Source organism: Artemia sp. Qi Xiang Cuo, chromosome 2 (assembly GCF_049724085.1).
Source record: "Artemia sp. Qi Xiang Cuo chromosome 2, ASM4972408v1, whole genome shotgun sequence".
Lineage (NCBI taxonomy): Eukaryota > Metazoa > Arthropoda > Branchiopoda > Anostraca > Artemiidae > Artemia > Artemia sp. Qi Xiang Cuo.
Window position 1 is genome coordinate 89,137,376 of NC_142795.1, and position 6,000 is coordinate 89,143,375.

Consider the following 6,000-nt stretch of genomic DNA (forward strand, 5'->3'; position numbering starts at 1 on the left):
ATTTTTTTTCAACAAACCAGAGGAGTCTGTAATAGATCATTTTCTCCATTATTTTCCCAATCACAGGAATAATCATTATGGGCCTATAGGAATAGGGTTATCTTTGGGTTTATTTTCTTTAGGATTGGTAGGAGGGACGAACATTTCCATATATTGGGGAACATAGAAGATGCCCAAGCGTGATTATAACAATTTAGCAGTTCCTGTTTGTATGAAGGGGTGAGATTCTTTATCCATGTAGGATGTATATTATCATAGCTGCTGCTAGTTTTGGTCCTAATATGATATATTGCATTATTCATTTCCTGGATTGAAAATGGACTAGTTATATAATCGGATCCTGGGCTGAATCTCTGCTTCAAAAATCTCTTCTTCTTGTTCTTCTTTTATTTAACAGCAGGCTTTTCAGTAATATTATTTAGCCCTTTTCCTTTTGCTTCACTCTGTGGGCTACAGAGCTACTGGCTTGATTGCCTCATATCTATTAGGTAATTTCAGATATCTTTCAGTAGATCTTTCCAACTTAAGGAGATGAAACATAAGGTTATATATTCCCATTCCTATGCTCTGTTCGAAGATATGGTTGGATACCTTCTTGGCTGATTGTAAGATTTTGTGGTTTTGAAACATTTTAGCACTTTACACAGCAAGATATATTGTGTGGATGTTAGCATATTACATTCAAATAGGCAATGGTCAATTGTTTCATTATTCATGTTACAATGCCTGCAAAGAGGGGACAGGGGAATTGAACACTTGAATTAGAAAATCTCTTTTTTTCGGTAGATAGTGTTCTATTTCTTCTCCAGTGAATTGACTTCGGGTTTCAATGTGGTTCTTTATTTTTTTTTTATTTTTTTTTTTAATTAATTGTCTTACTGGAAACTTTTTTCTTCAGTTATACATTTTTTTTACTTACTTTCCATGTAGGACATGTTTAAATGTGAGTTGTTTTGTTTGTTTTACTTTGTTTTTCGTTAGAATTCTTGTATTATTTGGGGAGTTTTCTCGCAGCCTTTTACGTGCAACTATTTAGACTAGTTTTTGTAGGTTTTTCTTTCTTTTTCATTTTTCCTTCGTTGATAAAGGCTTCCAGCTCTTATGCCAAAATATTGGAATTTTTTTATTCTTATATCTTTTTTTTTCTTAAAAAGTTTCAGTGTCTTAATTACTTTTTACCCATTTTTTAATTCTTTCTTTTTGTTTTAATCATAAATGTAATTGTCTAAAAAATCTTTTTTTATTTTTCCTTCATTGCCACCAATAGTAAATAGACAGGAATATTTTAGCGTCTCTTATAAAAATATTTTATATTGACCTTTAAGCATGGGCACTGTTATTTTTTTCTGAAGAAACAGAAAAAAATAAACTGGGCTTGAATGAAACAGAACAGGTCAACAAAAAAAACAGAAGACTGTTTCTGTTTCTGTTCTGTTTTTCGGTAAAAAAAAGAAAACAGCTGTCTTCATAAAAAAAACAGCTGTTTAAACAGCTGTTTTTCAAATACCTAACGCTTAAAAAAGAAAAAAATTGAAATGATAAGTTTTGGTTTATTATGAGTGCTATTGCAGCATTTTTCCGCCAAAAAGAAGTTTTGCAATAAAGTGGCTAAAAACTGTCTGTGCCGACAACATTGCCATCCTTTTTTGTGGTTATTTTCTTCCATTTTTCCCGTTCCTTTTTTCCAAAAAAATACGCTTTTATGTTTATACAGAATCTCCTCGATTTTTTCAGAAATGCATCCTAGTTATTTGAGACGTTTTGAAAATAAAATAATTTTCGTCATCAAATTGCGCTGTTAGCTCAAAGGCATTAGTGTTTAAGCAGAGCCCATAGTTGCTTTTTTGGCAGAGCCCATAGTCACAACACGGAACATCTTATCTTTCATTGAAAACTTCCTGATTATAACTTGGATTGATGAAAGGATGTTAGTAGTTGTATGAGAATGCTTATGCTTCTTGAAATTTGAAAGATAGTGGTGCAACCTCTGCTCAATTTTCATCTTCATGTGGTAATAGGTAGTAGTACCCACAAAGCCAGATCCTTTTGCAGACCAGCAGCGAAAAGTCAAGCTAGTCTGAGAGGCAGATCTTAAAGTAACCTTCTTAACTTCTTTTCTTCTGGCAGCAAAACTTATGTGACAATGGACGGTTCTTCCATATGATGCTTTCAAGCCTCCTGTTGTTTTATTTTTAAATAGGCTGTTTAATACCTGGCTTATCAAACACAGAAAGTGACGATTTGTCCTTAAACAGGGTTTTGCAGCAGAGCATCCACAGACAAGTTTGTTTTTTTCGATTGGAACTAAAGAACCGTCGTATATCTGCTCTTCTTATTCCAGATTTCATTACTCCATCGCCCTCTGTGTCACTTGCTTTACGATTTGGAACTTTCTCAAGGGAAGCCGCCCGACTTGATGTTTTTTTTAGTTGGTTTGGGTTTGTTATTTGCTGCACCAGCCGCATATACTTTATCCTTGTGTATATCAATTGTGTGCTTCCTTTTAAGATAGTATATAAATGTCATGGCAGAAACTCCCTTAGCCTTTAGAGACGCTCTTCGGAAGTTGCACCTAATTCTTTCTTTGCTTCCTTTTTCCGTAGGATACCCAGAGAAATGTCTTGAAACATCCAAGTCGTCATCAGAAAATAACATCATGCTTGTATTAAAACAAAGGTTGATTTTAGGATCTTTCACAAAATTAGAAGGAACTTCCAGTAGCCTACCATTTTGAAAATCGTACCTCCAGCCAAATATCTGATCTCTTTCACCTCAGTGGCGTAATTAGGGGAAAGGGGCCAATTTCCCCCTGAGCTGTTTCGTTTGCGCAATGAGCCATGAAAACCTGTTGGCAAATAAAAGCAAAATGATAGCTCCTAACTACGGTTTCCTAAAAACTTAGACAATTTACAGCACAATATTAATTTTTACGGGAATTTACTTGTCTATAATAGGTATTTAAGAGACAGATACAAGAAATAACATGCTGTTTAGTGACAATTTTTTGTAATTTATTGTGCTGAATGGCAAAAATTACGGTGTTCACCGGAAGATGTGTTATCCTACAGAATGAGAAAAGTGTATCAGTATTTTATAAGACTTTGCCCAGCTAGGCCAGAATCAGCTAGTTAGGCCACTGTTTCAACTCTAGGCTTTTCCCTGAAAGGGTTTCCATTGAATATATTTAGAGATGGTTTTATTAACATGAGAACAAGTATATTTGGCATCTTGAAAAAGCATATCTTGTTATGTTGATGCAATAAAACGTGTTAGCAGAAACATATATTTCTACTGGACAAGACTTCAATACATTACATTCCTTTCTGACTAAACATGTAAGAACATTTGCAATTAATAATCGGTATTTATCGCGTATAGGCTAGCATGGTAATCATAGCAAGTCACTGTTATCTAGCAGCATAAATCCAATAAAAACCGCTGAATTAAATTTTTCCCGGTTAAAGGTGCAGATTACTTCCCATGTAATGTAGGATACAGACGCCCTACCAATAGAACCAGAATATACAGTAATTAATGATTTGTTTGAATCCTGTTTCGCTTAGACAGTAGCTATGCAGCTTTGCTGCTCAGTTGACTGAATAATATATACTAAAAAAAAAGTTGTTTTAGTGGAACAGAACTGCACCTTTACCGTTCTCCCTTTTACGCACCTACCTACTCTCATCTGACTCCTAAGCCCTAATTTTGCCTAGCTTAGTGCCATCATTTTACTTACTTCTACTGCATATTAACCTACTCTCATCTGACTCCTAAGCCCTAATTTTGCCTAGCTGAGTGCCATCATTTTACTTACTTCTACTGCATATTAACCTACTCTCATCTGACTCCTATGACAAAGATGGGCACTGGGATAAAAAAAAACACCTGCACAATTTCTATTCATTTTGACTTTATGCATTGAATTTGCGTTGAATTTAGGTTAGACCGGTTTTACAATTGAAGTTATCAAGTATTTTGCAATAGGTTGCATAGGTTGCATCACCCGCTCAGACACACAGTCATAGTGAGAGAGACATGCAAAAGTTAGGTTTATTTAGGTTCACTTAGAGTGGCGCGCTACTCTAAGTGAACCTAAATTGAACCGAATTTTTGCATATCTCTCCGCATATCTTTATCATGTGAAGACACTTTCTTAAAGAGATATTAGTTGTGTTTATCCATCGACTGCGTAAAAAATACTGATTTAATACATGCAATAAACTAGGTAGTGTTGATAACCAGCCATAGAGTACCAATGGGAAAGCTGCGTCGTGTCTCTGAGCAAGCATAGAGTAGAATTGTTAGAGCCATAAGCATATTTCATGTCATTCTAAGAGATGTAAAAAAAAGTTGAAAAAATCTATCATGTTAAAAAAAAATAATGAAAAAAAAAGTTAAAAAACATTAAAAAAAAACAAAAAAATTTGGGGGGGGGCAACAAAAAAAGCTAGGGGGCCTTTGGAGACTGGGGTAGTGGACCTTACAGCAATGTTCAAATGGAACTTGTGTAGTATAACGACCACAGACTTGTTTAGGAAAGGCTACATTAGTTTTCATGTCAAAGGGTGTACATGTCTGCACAATGAATCCTTCCCTTTGCTTTTCACGGGAGGAAACAGTTTGTTTTCACCTTGAAACGAAGCTGTTAGAAGCGAACCCCATCACTCAGGCACCGTCACCTCCCCCCTCCCCCATCTAAACACTGAGCTCTCAAAATAGAAGACAAATTTTCCATATTAAAATATTTATCATAAATAACACCCGCACCCCAAGCAATTTATAGGATTTACTGTAGACAGATACACCGCTAAATTAACTGAAAAAAAGCGTCTTTTTGTGTAATCATTTGCACGATTAATCAGACAATAGACGCGACCTGTCTACATAATTGACTAGCACAGGATGCGCATTTTAAGAGTACCAATAATTACCCCTATATACCTGTTTACGGAACTGATAAAAGTCAGGTTCACGGCTTAGCATCAAATGGTGATTAATGCCTAAGAGTTGACGGAAGATGGCTGTCACTTTAGGTAGGATACAGAAAGTATGAATTTATCGAAAAAGAGAATTATTTCCAATGAAAGAATTAAAGTCGTAAACAGTGGGTGGTTTACACGGTAAAAAAGAGCGTATTTTACGCTTTCTAACGACTATAAACATCGCATAGTGGAGATTGTATTGGAGGGGTATACCCTGAATTTGAATACACTGGAGGGGGACTACAAAAATGATTTCATTTGGAAATTACCTAACCTAACCTGATTGACCTAGAAAGAGACACGTGATCCTGTCCCGTTAGACTTCCCTATTGATTATGCAAATCAATTTCCCATAAAGCTACTTCCCCTCTAGTGGATCAATACACTTAGAAACAACAAAGAAATTGACCTAGAAAGAGGTGTCATTGACTCGTTAGTGGAATAATAAACCATGAATGAATTATGTACAGTCAGTTTTCAATAACATTGTACCGATAGAATTCAGTACGCATGCGCGTTTTCCCTACAGTGTTTCCAAGTTCCCTGACTGGTCTAGGAAGAACACTTTTACCAAGGACATTAAATCTCGTTCAGACGTTTTACCAAGGACATTAAATCTCGTTCAAACTCTTTACCAAGGACATTAAATCACGTCCAGACTTTTACCAAGGATATTAAATCTCGTTCAGACTTTTTACCAAGGATATTAAATCTCGTCTCGGAGTAAATACACTTAGAAACAACAAGCAAATTGACCTAAAAAAAGACGCGTGATCCTGTCCCGTTAGTGGATCAGTAACATTGTCTATACGGTTATGTACCGTTAGCCGATCAATACACCATGAATAAATTGTGTAGTCAGTATTCAACAACATTGTACCGTTAGAATTCAGTACGCATGCACATTTCCCCCCCCCCAATATTTCCAAGTTCCCTGACTGGTCTAGAAAGAACACTTTTACCTAGGACATTAAATTTTTTAATGTCCTAAATAACCCAATTAAAATTTGGGTTATTT